This window comes from Prionailurus viverrinus, chromosome X (genome assembly GCF_022837055.1).
Source record: "Prionailurus viverrinus isolate Anna chromosome X, UM_Priviv_1.0, whole genome shotgun sequence".
NCBI lineage: Eukaryota > Metazoa > Chordata > Mammalia > Carnivora > Felidae > Prionailurus > Prionailurus viverrinus.
In genome coordinates this window covers 56,496,430-56,517,525 of record NC_062579.1, presented here as the reverse complement: position 1 = coordinate 56,517,525, position 21,096 = coordinate 56,496,430, and the positions used below count along the sequence as shown (strand labels likewise).

General features: G+C 37.0%; 1 protein-coding gene across 5 annotated transcripts in view; it reads left to right on the top strand.

Moving 5' to 3' along the window:
* CYSLTR1 (cysteinyl leukotriene receptor 1) overlaps positions 1 to 21,096 on the top strand; it is a 47,972-nt gene that overhangs the window by 12,316 nt on the left and 14,560 nt on the right. Inside the window, exon 3 of one of the 5 annotated variants that reach the window (XM_047844820.1) lies at positions 9,388 to 9,445. The exons of 2 other annotated variants lie outside the window; for them this stretch is intronic. The gene's annotated coding sequence lies outside the window, so the exon portion shown is untranslated. Of the gene's footprint in view, positions 1 to 318; positions 340 to 9,387; positions 9,446 to 19,042; positions 19,081 to 21,096 lie in introns of those variants that run through there. 2 more of the 5 variants (XM_047844823.1, XM_047844822.1) reach the window with 2 other exon arrangements.

The window sequence follows — 21,096 nt, the reverse complement described above, 5'->3', positions numbered from 1 at the left end:
TCTAAGTTTTGTTCTACCTCTAAAATTCTATAAAACTACGTCATTGAATCCTAATCAGAGATTTTTATTTCCCTTTAGGGAAGCTTCAGTCAATGGAGTATTTCTGTTTAAGAATTGTTTTCAGTATCCTGACATGTACTTCCTTTTTTATTGACTTGTTCACAGTGACCTGGTTTCACCTAACAGTTGTGTGGGAACATAACTATTACCCCTTCTCATATGACTCAATCTGTGATCACGTTTGGTCTCAAATCCTCAGGAAAGCCTGAACACTGGGACACTGCTAAGTTACGTTTTTTCCTGCCATTTCTTATTGTAAAGAGTGCCCAGGTATCACAGGTAAAATTTTTCAAATAATTGGATATGTCTTAGAGAAACAAATCTGATATTATGCTAACAGATTTACAGTAACAAAAGGGACTCTAAGAAGCAACTTAGTATAAGTTAGTGGGAAAAAATTTATATTTGCTCCTATAGGCAATTAGAAGATTCTGAGGAGGGGGTGCCTGGGTGGCTCAGTCAGTTAAGCATCCAACTTCACCTCAGGTGATGATCTCACAGCTGGGGAGTTTGAGCCCCATATTGGGCTTTTTGCTGACAGCTGAGAGCCTGAAACCTGCTTTGGATTCTCTGCCTCCCTCTCTCTCTGCACCTTCCCTGCTGGCTATCTCTCTCTCTCTCTCAAAAATGAATAAACATTAAAAAATTTAAAAATGTATGATCAAGATGGTGTTCAGTGAGAACAACCTCCTCACTGCTGATTTATGAACAAATTAAAGCTTGCTTTTCACATGTATACCTAGCTTGTTCATTCTTCCTTCCTTCTTTCCTTTCTTCCTTCCTTCCCTCCTTCCTAGTTCTACTTGCAACAAAACACTACATTTCCTGACTGATATTTAAGAAACTATACAAACTTCGGGGTGGGGAAGAGCTAAGATGGCAGAGGAGTAGGAGGACCCTAGGCTTGCCTCCTCACTCCAACACAGGTAGATAAATATCAAACCATTGTGAATACGCAAGAAATTAATCTGAGGATGTACAGAACAAACTGCACAACTAGAGGGAGAGAAGAGGCCACATTGTGGAAGGTAGGAGGTGTGGATATGTGATTTGGAGGAGAAATGGAACACAGGTGTTGTGGAGGGGAGGCATGTCTGGCCACAGGGAGAGATGAGACAGAGACAGAGACAGAGACAGAGACAGAGACAGAGAGAGGAATGCACAGGAGATCACACAAAGAAAACACTACCTCAAAGCCATTGGTTGGTAAAATTAGAGGGGCTGATTTTCCTGAGATTTACAACAAGTGAGGCTCGAAGACTGGAGTTTTAGAGGTCCATAACATGGCCAGTATGGAGCCTGGCAGGTGCTGAAGTGTTCCTGTGGAGAAAGGGGGCAGATAGCCCAGTAACAGATGACATGATCTGAGGATCTCCTGTGACACATTGGGAGAGATGGTTCCCCCTTCTTGGAGCACAGAACGTAAAGGTGGCATTGCCTCTCTGGGGACAAGAACCATCAGGAGCCCCCACTCCTCAGCATAGGTGCAGAGGTACCTGCTGAGGGCAGTTAACCTAGGCACTGACTCTTTGCTGTGCTTTACTACAAAATCCAGGCTCTTGCACTTTGATGCAACTGCCCTTCTGGGACAAACCTAGATCAGTCCCAGTGCAGCAAGACCCTCCCTCAGATAAGCATGAATCCCCACAATGCCAAGTCTTTAAAGTTTGGGAGAGTTTTAAAACACCCTGCCTGCCTGCCTGGAATAAAACACATGTGCAATGCACTACTGGGAAGGCACACAGCTCAGACACAAACAGGGTGAATGCAGGGATCTAAGGGATGACAAGACACAAGAATGGAGATTATTTGCTCATCTTGGAGGGCTTCCTGGACAGTGGTGGGTGTAAAATCCCCTCTACAGAATGAGGGAAGGGTCTGGTGCCATTTCTGTCCTCCCCCCCCCCTTCAGCATAAACTAACTTCTGTAAGCAGAACAGACGGCACCAACACTAGTGGCCAAAACCGCTTACAACAAGGTCTGCCCCCTGCACTCTGCAGGTGCTGTTTTTCTGGGCAAGTGTGCCTGAGAATCAGAGCAGCAGGCCCTTCACACAGAAGACCAGCACACACCCACACCCACACACACACACCGTGTCTACTGACCATAGAGTGCCACAAGGCTTCAGCTCTAGTGGAAATCACATCAGATCTCTTTTAACAAGCAGACAAGAGCTCGTCTAGAAGAAACCAACCACAATCTGGCCAAGGTCCAAACACTCCCCAATGCAGTCAAGGAGAAACACTGCACAAGACAGACATGGGAAAAAGAGCAGCCAAAACACAATAACAGAGTGCACACAGGAAACACCACAGATACTTACTTCTTGCAGTGCCAGGCCCTGGACAATATATGACCTCTTTTATATAAAGTCATTACTCTCAGGAGCAGGAAACATAACAGGTTTTCCCAAACCTAAAACACAGAGGAAGACAGAGACCTAGACAAAATGCCAAGATGGAGGAATTCATCCCAAAAGAAAGAACGAAAAAGGTTCTCACCAGGGATCTAATCGAAACAGATATCAGTAATATGCCAGATCCAAAATTTAAAGCAACAACCACAAGGGTACCAGCTCAGCTTGAGAAAAACATAGAAGACACCAGGGAGTTTGTAACCACAAGATAAAAGATCTAAAAACTAATCAGGCTGAAACAAAAATGTTATAACCAAGATGTAAAATCAACTGGTGTAATGACCATAAGGATGAAAGAAGCCAAGAATGAATAAGTGATATAGAAGATAAAATTATGGAAAATAATGAAGCTGAAAAGACACAAAGAAAAATATTGGACCATTATTGTAGATGTAGGGAACTCAGTGACTCCATCAAATGTACTAACATTCATATCATAGGAGTCCCAGAAGAAGAAGAGATGGTAAAGGAGGCAGAAGGTTTATCTGAGGAAATAATAGCTGTAAATTTCCCTACTCTAGGGATAGAAACAGACATCCACATCCAGGAGGCACAGAGAACTCCCATCAAAATCAACAAATTAGGCCAACACCAAGACATATCATAGTTAATTGTGCAAAATATAGAGATAAATAAAAAAAAAATCCTAACATCAGCAAGAAAAAATAAGTCCCTAACTTACAAGGGAAGATACATAAGGTCAGCAACAGATCTGTCCACAGAAACTTGGCAGGCCAGAAAGGAGTGGCATAATATATTAAACATGCCGAATGGGAAACATATGCAGACAAGGATACTCTATCCAACAAGGCTGTCATTCAGAATAGAAAGAGAGATAAAGAGTTTCCCAAACAAACAAAAACTACAGGGGTTTATGACTACGAAACCAACCCTATAAGAAATATTAAACGGGACTCTTTGAATAGGAAATTAAGACTAAAAGTTAAGAAGACTATAAAGGAAAAGAGAAAACCTCCAGAAACAACAAAAATAATCATAAAATAGCACTAAATTAATATCTATCAACATTCACTCTGACTGTAAATGGACTAAATGCTCTAATCAAAAGACATAAAGTGCCAAAATGGATAAAAACACAAGACCAAATCTATATGCTGCCTACAAGAGACTGATGTTAAACCTGTAGACACCTGCAGATTGAAATTGAAGGGATGGGGAAATATTTATCTTGCAAATGGATGTCAGAAGAAAGCTAGAGTAGCTATATTATAGAAAACAAACTAGATTTTAAACAAAAGATTTTAACAAGAGATGAAGAAGGTATTATATCATAATAAAGGGGTCTATCCAACAAGATCTAATAATTGTAAATATTTATGCCCCCCAACCTGAGCGCCCAAATATGTAAAACAATTACTAGCAAACATAAAGGAATTCAATGATAATAATGAAATAATAGTAGGGGACTTTAACAACCCACCTACTTACAGCAATAGACAGATAATGTAAACAGAAAATCAACAAGGAAATGATGACTTTGAATGAAACACTGGGCCAGATGGACTTAACAGATTTATTTGGAACATTTCATCATAAAGCAGCAGAATACATATTCTTTACAAGTGCTCTTGGGACATTCATCAGAAATGATAACATACTAGTCACGAATCAGGCCTCAATCAGTAAAAAACGATTGAGATTATACCATGCATATTTTCCAACCACAATGCTATGAAACTTAAAGTCAACCACAAGAAAAAGTTTGGAAAGACCACAAATACATGAAGGTTAAAGAACTCCCTACTAAAGAATAAATGGGTCAATCATAAAGTTAAAGAAGAAATTTAAAAAATACATGGAAACTATGAAAGTGAAACCACTAAAGTACAAAATTTGGGGGATGCAGGAAAAGCAGTCATAATAGGGAAGTATATAGCAATATACACCTACCTTAAGAAGCAAGAAAAATCTCAAATACACAAACTAACTTTACACCTAAAAGAGCTAGAAAAAAATAACAAATGAAGCCTAAAGCAAGAAGAAAAGGGAAAATAATAAATATTAGAGTAGAAGTAAATGATACAGAAACAAACAAAAAAATAGAACAGATCAATGATACCAGAAGCTGATTCTTTGAAAGAATTTTTAAAAAATGATAAACCTCTACCAAGACTTACCAAAAAGAAAAGAGAAAGGACCCAAATAAATAAAATCATGAATAAGAAATGAGGGATCAGAACCAGCACCAGAGAAATACAAACAACTATGAGAATATTATGAAAAATTATATGGTAACAAATTGGGCAATCTTGAAGAAATGGAGGAATTCCTAGAAACATATAAACTACCAAAAGTGAAACAGAAAGAAATAGAAAACTAGAACAGATTGAGAACCAGCAAAAAAATTCAATAACTAATCAAAAAATCTCCCAACAAACAAAAGTAAAGGGCCAGATGGCTTCCCAGGGGAATTCTATCAAATATTTGAAACTATTCGTACCCATTCTTCTTGAAGTGTGCCCAAAAATAAAAATGGAAGAAATCTTCCAAACTCATTCTATGAGGCCAACATTACCTTGATTCTAAAACTAGACAAAGACCTTACTAAAAATGAGTATTGCAGGCCAATATCCCTGATGAACGTGGATGCAAAAATTCTCAGCAATATACTAGCAAATCGAATCCAACAGTACATTAAAGAATCATTCACTGTTATCATGTGCGATTTAATCCTGGGCTGCAAGAATAGTTCAATATTTGCAAATCAATCAACATGCAGTACCGCGTTTTTTTTTAAAAGATTAAGAACCATATGCTATTCTCAATTGATTCAGGCAGAAAAAGCATTTGACAAAGTAGAGCATCCATTCATGATAAAAATCCCTCAATAAAGTAGAGATACAGACAACATACCTCAACATCATACAGGCCATATATGAAAGACACACAGCTAATATCATCCTCAATGTGGGAAAAATGAGAGCTTTTCTACTGTGATCAGGAAGAAGACAGGGATGTCCACCCTCAACGTTGTTATTCAACATAGTACTGAAAGTCGTGGCCTCAGAAATCAGACAACAAAAAGAAATGAAAGACCCCCAAATTGGGAATGAAAAAGTCAAACTTTTACTATTTGCAGATGACATGATACTCTATGTAGAAAACCAGAAACACTCCACGAAAAAAATTGGGTAGAACTGATATGAATTCAGGTAAGTCGCAGGATACAAAATCAATGTACAGAAATCTGTTGCATTTCTATACACCAAAAATGAAGCAGCAGAGAGATAAATCAAGGAATCTGTCCCATTTACAATTCCACCAAAAAACTATAAGATACCTAGGAATAAACCTAACCAAAGAGGCAAAAGTTCTGTACCCTGAAAACTATAGAACACTTATGAAAGAAATTGAAGATAATGCAAAGAAATGGAAAAATGCTACATGCTCATGGATTGGAAGAACAAATATTGTTTAAATGTCTATAACTACCCAAAGCAATCTACATATTTAATGCAATCTGCACCAAAACACCACCAGAATTTTTCACAGAGCTAGAACAAGCAATCCTACAATTTGTATGAAACCACAAAAAAAAAAAACAAAAATGAATAGAGCAAAGCTGAAGGCATCATAATTCTGGACATCAAGTTTTTAATACAAAGCTGTATGTAGTCATTAAGACTGTATGGCACTGGCACAAAAACAGATCCATAGATCAATGGAACAGAATGGAAAACCCAGAAGTGGACCCACAGCTATATGGTCAACTAATCTTCAACAAAGCAGGAAAGAATATCCAATGGATAAAGACAGTTTCTCAACAAACGGGAAAACTGGAGAGAAACATACAAAAAATGAAACTAGACCACTGTCTTACACCATACACAAACATAAATGCAAATCGATGAAAGACCTAAAGGTGGAACAGGAAACTATCAAAATCCTAGAGAAAGACATGGGCAGAAACCTTTTTGACATCTGTCATAGCAACTTCTTACTAGATATGTCTCCTGAGACAAGGGAAACAAAAGCAAAAATGAGCTATTGGGACTTCATTAAAATAAAAATCTTCTGTACAGTTAAGGAAACAATCAACAAAACTAAAAGGCAACCTTCAGAATGGGAAAAGATATTTGCAAGTGACATATCTGATAAAGGGTTAGTATCCAAATCTATAAAGAACTTATCAAACTCAGCACCCGAAAAAAACAAATAATCCAGTGAAGAAATAGGCAAAAGACATGAATAGACACTTTTCCAAAGAAGACATCCAGACGGCCAACAGACACATGAAAAGATGCTCATCACTCATCATCAGGGAAATACAAATCAAAACTGCCATGAGATATCACTTCAGACCTGTCAGAATGGCTAAAATTAACACAGGAAAAAACAGATGTTGATGAGGACACAGAGAAAGGGGAACCCTCCTACATTCTTGGTGGGAATGAAAACTGGTGTAACCATTCTGGAGAACAGTATGGAGTTTCTTTAAAAAGTTAAAAATAGAACTATCCTATGACCCAGCAATTGCACTACTAGGTATTCACTCAAAAGATACAAAAATACTGATTCAAAATGACACATGCATGCCAATATTTATAGCAGCATTACCAACAATAGTCAAATTATCAAGAGCCAAATGTCCATCAACTGATTAACAGATAAATAATATGTATACATATATTTCATAAAATGGAGTATTACCCAGCCATCAGAAAGAATGAAATACTGCCATTACCAATGACATGGATGGAGCTAGTGCATCATGCTTTGTGAAATAAACAATAAGTTAAGTGAAATATACTGAGTGAAATAAAACAAATACCATATTGATTTCACTCATATGTGGAATTTAAGAAATGAAAGAGATGAAAAAAAGGGGGGAAATGAGAATGACTAACCATAAAACAGACTCTTAACTGTAGAGAACAAACAAGTTTGCTGGATGGAGGTTGGTGGCAGGAAGGGTTAAATATGTGATGGTTATTAAGGAAGGTACTTGTTGTGATGAGCACTATTATATGCAACTGATGAATCACTAAATTCTACTCCTGAAACTAATATTACACTATATGTCAAATAACTGGAATAAAAAGAAAACTTGAAACAATAACAACAAAAAGGAAACTACACAAACTTACTAGGCATTCACCCTAGTTACATCTCCTAACTCATTTTTCAAAATTATTCAGTTTTAACCTGTAGCTACCAACTGGTTACATCTGCATAAAGTAATGATTCTGTTTCCTTGCCTGTTATTAAGGATATCAGTTAAGAGTTATTGGCCAAGGCCCACACTGTGTAATATGGCTTATTCCAGTCTCAGGCCAATGCAGATCAGTTATCATTCTCAAGAATATTCCTGCCAATTCAATACCAATCAGTAACACCTTTGAGGACTTACCATGTCCCAAGCCTGGACTAAGATTGTTGAGAACACAAAGATGAGAAAGACATGGTACCTTCCCCAAAAGCTTCAGGTGAGAAGAGCTAAGCCAGGTACATAAATATAAATAACAGAGGCTTATAAAATACTTTTAATAAATTGATATAATATTAGGCATAAAGATATAAGTTCTATAGTTATACCACATTTTTTTGCTTTATTATTGAGTGTGTTATGAAGAATAAATGTAAATTTTAAAACAGGCTAATTGGCTCTTCTGTTTACAAAGTCAGCTTAACTTCTTTTTAAAAAATTTTTTAATGTTTATTCATTTTTGAGAGACAGAAAGAGACATAGTGCAAGTGGGGGAGGGGCAGAGAGAGAGGGAGACACAGAATCCAAAGCAAGCCTCAGGCTCTGAGCTGTCAGCACAGAGCCCGACATGGGGCTTGAACTCATGAACCATGAGATCATGACCTGAACCAAAGTCAGATGCTCAACTAACTGAGCCGCCCAGGCACCCCTTAATTTCTTCTTAATACAACTAGCACTCTTACTATATTTTCTTATTTATTTTTTAAGCTTTTATTTAAGTTCCAGTTAGTTAACATACAGCATAATATTAGTTTTAGGTGTACCATATAGTGATTCAACACCTCCATACATCACCCAATGATAACACAAGTGCACTCCATAATCTCCAGAACATATTTAATGCATTCCCCACCCAAATCCCCTCTGGTAACCATCAGTTTGTTCTCAATAGTTAAGAGTCTATTTCTTGGTTTGCATTTCTCCCACTGTTTTTTTTTACCTTTGCTCATTTGTTTCATTTCTTAAATTCCACATATGAGTACAATCATTTGTCATTTGCCCTTCTCTGACTTATTTTGCTTAGCTTAATACTTTCTAGCTCCATCCATATTGTTGCAAATGGCAAGTTTTAATTCTCTTTTATGACTAATATTCCATTGAGTATATATGTTACATCTCCTTTATCCATTCATGAATCAGTGGACATTTGAGCTGTTTTCATAATTGTTTTTTGTTTCCATACTTTGGCTATTATAGATAATGCTGCTATAAACATTGGGGTGCATGTTTCCCTTTGAATTAGTATTTTTGCATCCTTTGAGTAAATACCTAGTAGTAAGATTGCTGGATCATAGGGTAGTTATATTTTTTTAATGTTTATTTATTTTTCAGAGAGAGAAAGAGAGAGAGAGAGAGAGAGAGAGAGAGAAAACTGGGGAGGGGCAGAGAGAAAGGAAGACACAGAATCTGAAGCAGGCTCCTGGCTCTGGACTGTCATCACAGAACCTGACGAAGGGCTCAAACTCATGAACAGTGAGATCATGACCTGAGCTGACATATGATGCCTAACGGACTGAGCCACCCAGGGGCCCCTGGGCAGTTCTATTTTTAGCTTTTTGAGGAACCTCTGCACTGGTCTCCACAGTGACTGAACAAGTTTGCATTCCCACCAGTAGTGCAAGTGGGTTGCCCACTTTCCCCATCCTCACCAACACCTGTTGTTTCTTGCGTTCTTCATTTTAGGCATTCTGACAGAGTGAGATGATATTTCATTGTAATTCTGATTTGCACTTCCTTGATGGTAAGTGATATTGAGCATCTTTTCATGTGATGTCTCTTCATGCCCTCTGCCCACTTGTTAATTGGATTATTCATTTCTGGAGTGTTGTTTTATAAGCTCTTTATATATTTTGAATACTAACCCTTTATTGGATATGTCATTTGCAAATATCTTCTCCCATTCCTCAGGTTGCCTTTTAGTTTTGTTGATTTTTTTCCTTCGATGTGCAGAAGATTTTTATTTTGATGTAGTCTCAATAGTTTATTTTTTATTTTGTTTCCCTTGCCTCAGGAGACATATCTAGAAAGAAGTTGCTATGATCTATGTCAAAGAAGCTACTGCCTATGTTCTCTTCTAGGATGTTGATGGTTTCTTGTCTTGCATTTAGGTCTTTCATCAATTTTGCATTTGTTTTTGTGTATGATGCAAGAAAGTAGACCAGTTTCATTCTTTTGCATGTTGCTGACCAGTTTTCCCAGCATTATTTGTTAAAAGAGACTTTTCTCATTAGATATTCTTTACTGCTTTGTGGAAGATTAATTGACCATATAGTTGCAGGTTCATTTCTGGGTTTTCTGTTCTGTTCCATTGGTCTATGTGTTTCTTTTTCTGTCAGCACCATGTGGTTTTGATCACTACAGCTTTGTAGTATAAATTGAAGTTTGGAATTGCCATGCCTGTGGCTTTGATTTTCTTTTTCAAGGTTGCTTCTTTTTGGAGGTCTTTTGTGGTTCAATACGAATTTTGAAATTATTTTTTCTAGTTCTGTGAAAAATGATGTTAGTATTTTGACAAGAATTGCATTAAATGTGTAGATTGCTTTGGGTAATATAGACATTTTAAAAATATTTGTACTTCCAATCCATTAGCATGGAATGTCTTCTGTTTCTTTGTGTTATCTCCATTTTCTTTCATCATTGTTCTACAGTTTTCAGAGTACAGTTCTTTAACCTCTTTGGTTAGGTATATTCCTAAGTGTCTTATGGTTTTGTGTGCAATTGTAAATTGGATCAATTACTTGATTTCTCTTTCTGCTTTGTTATTGCTGTATAGAAATGAAACATATTTCCATACATTACTTAATTCATTTATCATATCTAGCAGCTTCTTTGGTTGAGTCATGTTTTCTATATAGAGTAACATGTCATCTGCAAATAGTTAAAGTTTTACTTCTTTGCCAATTTGGATGCCTTTTATTTCTTTCTGCTGTCTGATTGCTTTAGCTAGGACTTCCAGTACTGTGTTGAATAAGTGATGAGACAGGACATCCCTGTCTTGTTCTTGACCTTAGAGGGAAAACTCTCAGTTTCTCCCCATTGAGGATGATATAAGCTGGAAGTTTTTCATATATGGCCTTTATTATACTGATGCATGTTCCCTCTAAAGCTACTTTGTTGAGAGGTTTTTTTTTTTTTATCACGAATGTATGCTGTATTTCGTCAAATGCTTTCTCTGCATCCACTGAAGTGATCATATGATTCTTACCATTTCTTTTTCTAAGGTGATGTATCATGTTGATAGATATACAAATATTAAACAACACTTCCAACCCAGGGATAAATCCCACTTGATCATGTTGAATGACTTATTTAATGTAATACTGGATTCAGTTTACTAGTATTTTGTTGAGGCAGAATTAGTGTCTGTAGTTCTTTTTTAGTGGTGTCTTTATCTGGTTTTGGTATCAGGGTAATGCTGGACTCATAGAATGAATTTAGAAATTTCTTTTCTTTTCCATCTTTTGGAATAGTTTGAGAAGAATAGGTATTAACTCTTCTTTAAATGTTTGGTAGAATTAGCCTGTGAAGCTATCTGCTCCCTTCAGTTTTGTTTCTTGGGAGTTGATTATTGATTCAATTTCTATCCTTATTATTGGTCTCTCCAAGTTTTCTATTTTTTCCTATTTCAGTTTTGGTAGTTTATATGCTTCTAGGAATTGATTCATTTCTTCCAGTTTGTCCAATTTATTGACATATAGTTTTTCATAATATTCTAATTATCTGTATTTCTGTGGTACTCATTATTATTTCTCCTAATTTCTGATTTTATTTATTTGAGTCCTTTCTTTTTTTCTTGATAAGTCTGGGTAGAGCTTTTTCAATTTTATTAATTTTTTCAAAAAATCAGCTCCTGGTTACATTGATCTGCTGTATCATTTGGGGGGAGGGGTTTAGCTTGGGTTTTTTTTTTTTAGTTTCTGTATCATTTATTTCTGCTCTAATCTTTATTTTTCTTTCTTCTGCTGGTTTATGTTTTGTTTGTTGGTTTTTTCTAGATCATTTATGTGTAAGTTTATATCGTTTATTTGAGATTTATCTTGCTTCTGTCAGTAAGCCTATATTCCTATAAACTTCCCTTGTAGAACTGCTTTTGTTGCATCTGAAATGTCTTGGATCAGGGGCACCTGGGTAGCTCAGTCGGTTAAGCATCCAACTTCAGCTCAGGTCATGATTTCACAGCTTGTGAGTTCGAGCCCTGTGTCAGGTTCTGTGCTGACAGCCTGGAGCCTGCTTCTGATTCTCTCTCTCTCTGTCTCTCTCTCTCTCTCTCCCCCTCTCTCTCCCTCTGTCAAAAATAAACATTAAAAAAATTGAAGCATTTTGGATCATTGTGTTTCAATTTTCTTTTGTTTCTATTTAGTTTTTTTTATTTCTTCTTTGATTTCCTGGTTGATCTATTCATTGTTCAGTAGCATGTTATTTAATCTCCATGTATTTGTGGTCTTTCCACATCTTTTCTTGTGGTTGACTTCTAGCTTCATAGCATAGTTGTCAGAAAAGATGCATGATATGAGGTTGATATTTTTGAATTTGTTGAGGCTTGTTTTTTGAGCTAATATGTGATATATTGTGGAAAATGTTTCATGTGCACTGGAGAAGAATGTGCATTCTGCTGTTCTATGATGGAATGTTCTGAATATAGCTGTTTGGTCCATCTGGTCCAGTGTTTCATTCAAAGAAGTTGTTTTCTTGTTGATTTCCTGCTGAGATGAGCTGTCCATTGATGTAAGTTAGGGTGTTAATGTCCCTTACTATTATTATGTTATTATCAATTCCTTTATGTTTATTATTGTTTTATATATTTGGATGCTCACACATTGTGTGCATATTTATAATTGTTTTATCTTCTTGTTGGATTGTCCCCTTTATTATTATGTAGTGTCCTTCTTTGTCTCTTGTTACAGTCTTTGTTTCGAAGTTTATTTTTTCTGATTATGAGTATTGCTAGTCCAGCTTTCTGTTTGACATCCATTTGCATGATAGTTTCTCCATTTCCTCACTTTCAATCTGCAGGTGTCTTTAAGTCTAAAATGAGTCTTGGAGGCAGGATACAGATGGGTCTTGATTTCTTTTAATATTTGAGAGATAGAGAAAGACACAGAGTATAAACAGGGGAGGGGCAGAGAAAGAGGGATACACAGAATCTGAAGAAGGCTCCAGGCTCTGAGCTGTCATCACAGAGCCCGATGCGGGGCTCAAACCCACGAACTGTGAGATCATGACCTGAGCCAAAGTCGGATGCTCAACCAACTGAGCCACCCAGGCGCCTCAGATGGGTCTTGATTTTTTATCCATTATGACACCTTATGTATTTTCATTGGAGTGTTTAGTCAATTTACATCAAAATTATTTTTATATGTATTTATTGCCATTTCATTACTTTTTTTGTGCTTGTTCCTAGAGATTTACTCTGATCTTTTCTTTCTCTCATGTTTTGCTGATTTTTAGTGATATATTTGGATTTCTTTCTCCTTATTCTTTGCATATTTATTAGTGGCTTTTGATGGTTAACCTTAGGTTTGCATATAACCTCTTCTGCAAATAGCAGTGTATATTAGGTTGATGGTTGTTCAAGTTTGAACTCATTCCTTTCTCCTCTCCTTGTCACATTTTTGATGTATGTTATTATATTTTATATCCCTTTTTTGTGTGTGAATTCCCTGACTTATTTTTTTAGAAATATTTATTTTTACTGCTTTTGTGTTTCCTGAATTTATATTGTTTCCTTTGGTCTCTTCTTTTTACTCAAAGAGTCCCCTTTAATATTTCTTGCAGGGCTGGTTTAGTGGTCACAAACTCTTTTAGGTTTTGTTTCAGAAACCGTTTATCTGTCCTTCTATTCTGAATGATAGCCTTGCTGGATAGAATATTCTTGGCTGTGGGTTTTTCACATTCAGCACTTTGAATGTCATGCCACTGCCATCTGGTTTGCCAAGTTTCTGTTGATAAATCTCCATAGCCTTATGGGGCTTTCCTTGTAAGTTAAGGACTTATTTTGTCTTGCTCCACTTACAATTTTTCTTTATTATTTTTCAAAGTTAATAACAATTATGTCTTGGTGTTGACTTACTTTTGTCGATTTTGATGGAACCTTTTCAAAATGATGTATATTTCCCCAGTTTATGGAAGTTTTCAGTTATTATTTCTTTTTTTTAATATGAAATTTGTTGTCAAATTGGTTTCCATACAACACCCAGTGCTCATCGCAACAGGTGACCTCCTCAATACCCATCACCCACTTTCCCCTCCCTCCCACCCTCAATCAACCCTCAGTTTATTCTCAGTTTTTAAGAGTCTCTTATGGTTTGGCTCCCTCCCTCCCTAACTTTTTTTTCTTTCCTTCCCCTCTCCCATGGTCTTCTGTTAAGTTTCTCAGAATCCACATAAGAGTGAAAACATATGGTATCTGTCTTTCTCTGTATAACTTATTTCAGTTAGCATAACACTCTTCAGTGTCGATGGAACTGGAGAGTGTTAGGCAAAGCTATTATTTCTTCACATAAATTTTCTGCCCCCCTTTCTCTCTCTTCTTCTAGGACTCATATAATATGAATATTACTATGTTTGATGGAGTCACTGAGTTCCTTAAGTTTGTTTTTGTGCTATATAATTCTTCTTTCTCTCTTTTGTTCAGCTTTATGCTTTCCATTATTTTGTCTTCTAGGTCATTAATTTGTTTCTCCGATTCTTCTAATCAGCTGTTCATTCCATCAAGCATGTTTCTGATCTCATTTATTGCACTCTTCATCTCTGATTCTTTTTTAACTTTTTTATCTCTGTGGTAAAGGCCTCCCATATGTCTTCCATTCTTTCCTCAAGCCCACTGAGTATCCTTATGATCACTGCTTAAGTTCTCCATCAGATATGTTACTTATATCTGTTTCACTTAGATCTCTGGCTGTGACCTTATCTTGTTCTTTCATTTGTGAAAAATTCCTCTGTCTTCGTATTTTGTCTAAGTCTCTACTTTCTCTGTGTTAGAAAAGCCATTTATATCTTCTTCTCCTGAAAGTAATGGTCTTATGAAGAAGATACCATGTAATGCCCAGGTCGGCTTTCAGTAAATGCCTCCATTGTGTATTGTGTGTGCTCTGCTGTTATATTCTGGCTCCTGTGTCCTTCATCCCAGTCATCTACAGAGGCTCTCCTTGCCTACTGCGGGCAATGTTTGGTCTCTGATCTGAATGTGATGAGTTTTAGCTAGGTGTGCTCTGGTCTGCTTGTGAAATGAGACCTGTCACAACCCTTACTGGAACTGAGGCCTTGTAAAACTCTCTGGTTGGGAGACATGGCATGTGTAGGGATTTTACTGGTTTTCCAGTGGAAAGTCCTGCCAGACTAAGGAAAGCATGACTGAGAAGGGAAGTTCCACCAGAGCCAAAGGGTTGGAGCTTGGTATAAGCAAGTTAGGCAGCCAGTGTCTGTGCTGTACTGCTTCCTGTAGGTGGCTCTGTGTTTATGCTGAGGGGTAGGGAAAGGAAATGGTGGCCAACCAGTTCCTTTCCCTGACAGGTGTGTCCATAAATGCTCTCAGTGATGTGCTCTGATAAGAGCAAATAATATCCCCACTGTGTGCCCCAAGTGTTCTTCAAATGATTGCTTTCATGCTGTCCTCCTCTGGGGTTGTTTGCCTGTCTTCTCTATAGGAGCAGCTCAGTGCCTTCCAGGGTCTATCCCAGCCAATCCTGCTGACCTTTTAAACTCTAGATTTTAATCCCTGCTGGTTGCAAGAACTCACGAAATTCAGCCCCTCTTGTTTTCCACACCAATGGCTTTGGGGAAATGTTCTCCTTGTGAATTTCCTTGTGTTCTTATCTCTCTCTTGCCCTTCTCCAAGGACCATAGAACTTTTTTTTCCAAAGCACATGAAATCCATTTGTCCGCTATACCATGTCTTGACACTTCCTGCTTTCTTAAGTGTACAGTCTTCTCTACCTTTAGTTGTGGAGTTTGTTATGTCCAATTTTAGGTAAATTTCTGGAGTATTTTGGATGATGTGATAGTTATCTAGTTGTGTTTGTGGGACGAGGTAAGCCTAGGGTCCTACTCTGCTGCCATCTTCCTGCTCCACTTTTAGTATTTACTACATACTGGTCTTGTATTTTTACCAATATCTTTATATTGTAAATGTATTCTCTAAGGTCACCACTGACCTCCTAATCCAATCACTATGAACTTCATTCTCTTTGGTCTTTTGGAAACATTTAAAATCAATTGTCATATTTTTCCTAAAGATTGTTCTTAAATCTAAATATTTTCTATTTGGATGTTTCTTTCAAATTGTAAACTTTAAAATAACTACAGTTTATAACCTAACTGTGAGTTTTGGGTATTTTAAACAACAGTAGTCCTCTTGCTTGTTCATGATGTAAACTGAAGAAATTTTCTGCTATCCCCTCACCACCATAACCAATATCTACCTTTCAAAAACATACATTTTTAAAGCAAACAAACTTATCTTAAAATCAACCATGTTACTTTACCTCTAATTTTGAAATATTTCACTGGTTTCCTATATTTTGGAAAACAAAGTGGGCTCAATGTAAATGTTCACATCATCTCCTTGCTCCTTATAGAAAGTATATTTCTCCCCTAATGCAGACTAACTTTTTTCCTTGGGCACTTAATAATCCAAATGAGTGAGTCATTTTTCCCACGTAAAAAGATTTGTAATTTGCTTTATTCCAACAAAATGCGATCAGTAGTATAAAGTCCCCAAATTCAGATTAATACAGCTGCTCTTATTTTTGTGTTTTCAAACTCTTTTTCACAGTATTTAGGGAGCAAATTTCAGAATTAAGTTCTCCTAAGATCATTTTAGAGTCCAAATGACAGAACACAAACAAACTCCCACCTGTCATTCTGTTGATTAAAGTTGGCTCTGGCATCTCCCCTAATTAGGGTTATTAGAGACATCACATACACTTGACTACCTCTCAAGATGTTACCTATAAGTAAACAAAAATGTTTCTGATTTGTTTATATTGGATAAATAACAACTTCAAAATAGATGTTTTATTTCTCAAAAGATGATTCAAGTGGGGCAAAGCTGGAAGTGGACCTGGGGGGGAAGGGGTTGGGTAAAAACAATGGATACTTATAAATGATGACAAGATAACATTAAAAATAAATTAAACAATGGTATTATAACACATAGTCTAGGAAAAAAAATCACTGATCTGAAGAGCAAGGATATTAGCTTACTTTGGTGCATTCCTATTCTACACACAAGACACAGGCCTGTCTCAACAATCAGAATTTTAAACTAGCATGTCAGAGGAACCTTGTACCTGACCAAAGTTTTGTCAAGAGTCACTATTACAATAGTTGAACTGTCACTTTCATTATACAGAATATCTTAGTTTGAGAAAACTGTACGTCCAAAAAGATGCCACATATTTCAGGGCTCTCTGTCTGAGAACTCTAAGCACTCTTTCGTACTTACTAGTGGATTTTTCCTTTCTCCAGCTGGTAGTTCTTTGGCCTCTTCCATTATTTTCTTTCTCTGTAAGACAGAAGGTTGGATAGGAGATTAAGGCTAGATTGTGGAAGGGGTTGCCTGAAATATAAGGTTGGCATTTTATTATAGTCATTGTAGGCTCTTGAACAGCAAAAAGATTGGTGTATCCAAAGGTTAAAGAATGACCACTGTAAAAAAATAAATAAATGAATAAAAAGAATGACCAGTGTGGCAGTGGTGTGTAAGATGATTTTGAGAGAAAAGAGCCTGAAATTAATGGGGTATGAGAAACATCTCCAGGAATTACAAAAGTTCAGCATGGCTAAAATACAAAGTGCATGTAAAAAGTAGGTAATAATGTCACCTATGTATGAGGTAATGAGAGCCAGAAGTGAAGAAGTAACAGTAGGAATGAAGATAAATGAAGAGGGAAAGATTAAGACTTAGTATCAGACTATATAAAAGTTAGCTGGAACTGGAGCAAAATTGGGAAGGAGTCAGATTCCTCCTCCCTTCCCCCACCCCCAGCATCTATGGTGTTTTCCCTATCTGTAATTTTAACTTCAGTGTTTTCAAGTCTCAGATTTCCAGTGCCTTTTTGCTATTTTCCTCTTTCCACTATCAGCTTTAACAAAACTCTTCCAGACTCTTTCCATCTAATGGCAATGACAGAGTCTGATAAATTTGGGGATTGAATGACCTAAAGACAATGTCATTTTAACAGAAATTAAGGCTTATTATATACTCTGCAGGATAAATTTCACATATTAGCTAAGATATGAATGGATGTGCTGTTCATCCTGGCACCCTAATACCATATGATCAAGTAGGATGGGCATCTCATACAAGAGATGACAAAAAGGAAACAGCAAAGATGACTTTAGGGGCTTCTCTGTTAGATCTGAAGAATGGTGTTCATACTACCAAAATAAGAATGGTGTTCATAATACGAGAACAAGAGATGGTGTAACTTGTTATTGTAAAACAAAAAGGGTAAGGCTGGCTAGAAAGACTTCTGAGCCTTAGAAAGTGGGACAGCTTGAGGGAGGAGCCAAGATGGCAGAATAGCATGGAAGGTTTTTGTGTGTCTCGCGTCCATGAAATACAGTCAGACACCTAGAAAACTGATTAGAGGATTAACACAACAATCTGCACAACCTGAACCACAGAATTCAGCAGGTACGTGGCGTGGAGAGGTGAATTTGGGGAGTGAGAAGCCGCAAAAGGTAGGGAACCCCTTTTGTGGGTGGAGAGAGGATGGAGACTGGGGGGGGGGGGGAGCATACCGGAAAAGCACCCCTCCCCAAAAGCAGCTGGAGAGAAAGTGAAAAACTGGAAATAGCTGCAGGGACTAAACTAAAAAAGGAGAAAGAAGAAAGGAGAGGGTTTAAGTTCCGTTAAGACTGTAAATAAGGGGAGTGCAGTCTGCAACTCCACAGATCAATACCTGGAAGTGCTCTGGTGGGAAGGGTGAATCCCCAGGCACAGAGTGGGGTCCAGGAGGTTCTCAGGCCACACAGGAAAAAGCAGTTCCACTGCTGGAAGGACATTTGGTGAAGACTGTTGAAACCACCTGGTCCCAGCAGACCTCGGAAAACGGCCACATTCACTGGTGCTTGAACAAGGTCATTAAGGGTGAAGCCTGGTGCCAGATGTATGTTGTGATTTTCTGTAATCCCTGAAACGCTGCTGCTACACTATCTTGAAAATTTTTTTCTGGGGTGGGCTGGCACTTGGCCGCAGTCTCGGGGCACCGGCAGCAACAGGGTCCAGCAAGCAATCCTGGGTGCAGCCAACATTCGGCCATTGCTCAGTGAGACCCTCCTGCAGAGGGGCAGAACGGGTCAAAGCCGAAGTCCTTCAGAAGTAAGACGCCAAGGAAAACAGCCACATCTGAGACAAAACTTGGGAGAGAGGTACTACCTGGGACCTGGTCATGAAGAGTGAAAAGGCGGGGAGTGGACAAGAGCTGAAGACAGAGGACAGGTGCACGATTGCTGATCCGGAAGAGACTGGGTAGCTGGGTGGCGACATATTCACTGCTCCTGCTCATGCACATAAGCATCTACAAACACTGCAACAATCCACCCCAGTAGGCTAGCAGCGCTACCTAAAGGCGAGTGGAGCTGTTACACTGAGCCCCTCCCAACTGGGCCAACTTCACTCTTTAAGAACACAAGTCTTACTGCCGGTTTAGATTATGGACTACAAACTGCTACATAGACTGACTTCTATGGGAAAACAAAGTAATTTCAGTCCTACTTCAATCTGTTAGCAGGTTCATCTATTCAATTTTCTTTTTTATTTTTTTTCTTTTTCTCTTTTACACTTCTTTTCTTTTTCTTGAATACAGAAAGAAAAAAATTCATTTTTATTTTCAATTTTTATTAAAAATATTTTTTTAATTTTTATTACTATACTTTTTAGTTTTGTGTAAATTTTTTTTCAAATTCTATTTTACTTCTATCATTTTATTTTAGTCTACTTCAGTGTATTCAACATTTCAAATTTTCAAGCAATTTCCTTTTTACTTTTTTCTTTTCTTTTTTTCTACTTTTCATTTTGTTTCTTGAATGCAGAAAGAGAAAAACTTCATTTTACTTTCAATTTCTATTAAAAATATTTTTAATTTTTTACTATATTTTTTGCTTTTATGTAAATTTTTTCAAATTCTATTTTATTTTCATCATTTTGTGTAGTCTACTACAGTGTATTCACTTTTTTAAATTTTCAAATGATTTCCTTTCCTTTTCTTTCTTTTTTAAATATTTTCTCTTTTTAATTTCTTTTCTTTTTTCTTGAATACAGAAAAAGAAAAACTTCATATTTATTCTCACTTTTATTAAAAATATTCTTCTTTAATTTTTTTCTATTGTATTCTTTACTTTTGTGTATACTTTTTCAAATTCTATTTTACCCCATCATCTCATTTTAGTCTACTTCCGTGTATTCGTTTTTCAAATTCTCAAACAATTTCATTTTTTTTTCTTTTTCACATTTTTTTTTTCTCTAATCTGTCAAAGCACTTTCAACACCCAGACCAAAACACACCTAGGATCTAGCATCATTTATTTGATTTTATTCTGTGGATGTGTTTTTAATTTTTAATATTTACATTTTTTAATTTTAATTTTTTTGTAATTTCAATTTTTCTACCTCATTAATTCCTTTTCTCCATTCAAAATGACAAAAGGAAGGAATTCACTCCAAAAGAAAGAGCACAAAGAAACGACAGCCAGGGATTTAACCAACACAGACACAAGCAAGATGTCTGAACCAGAATTTAGAATCACAATAATAAGAATACTAGCTGGAGTCAAAAATAGATTAGAATCCCTTTCTGCGGGGAAAAAAAAAGTCAAAAATAGCCAGAATGAAATTAAAAATGCTATAACTGAGCTGAAATCACAGATGGATGCAGTGGCGGCAAGGATTGATGAGGCAGAACAGAAAATTAGCGATATTGAGGACAAACTTATGCAGAATAATGAAGCAGAAAAAAAGAGGAAGATTAAGGCAAAAGAGCACGATTTAAGAATTAGAGAGATCAGTGACTCATTAAAAAGGAACAACATCAGAATCATAGGGGTCGCAGAGAGGAAGAGAGAGAAATAGGAGTAGAAGTGTCATGTAAGCAAATCATAGCAGAAAACTTTCCTAACCTAGGGAAAGACACAGACATCAAAATCCAGGAAGCAAAGAGGACCTCCATTACATTCAACAAAAACCTACCATCAACAAGGCATATCATAGTCAAATTCACAAAATACTCAGGCAAGGAGAGAATCATGAAACCAGCAAGGGAAAAAAAGTCCCTAACCTACAAGAAAAGACAGACCAGGTTTGCAGCAGACCTACCCAGAGAAACATGGCAGGCCAGAAAGGAGTGGCAGGATATATTCAGTGTGCTGAATTAGAAAAATATGCAGCCA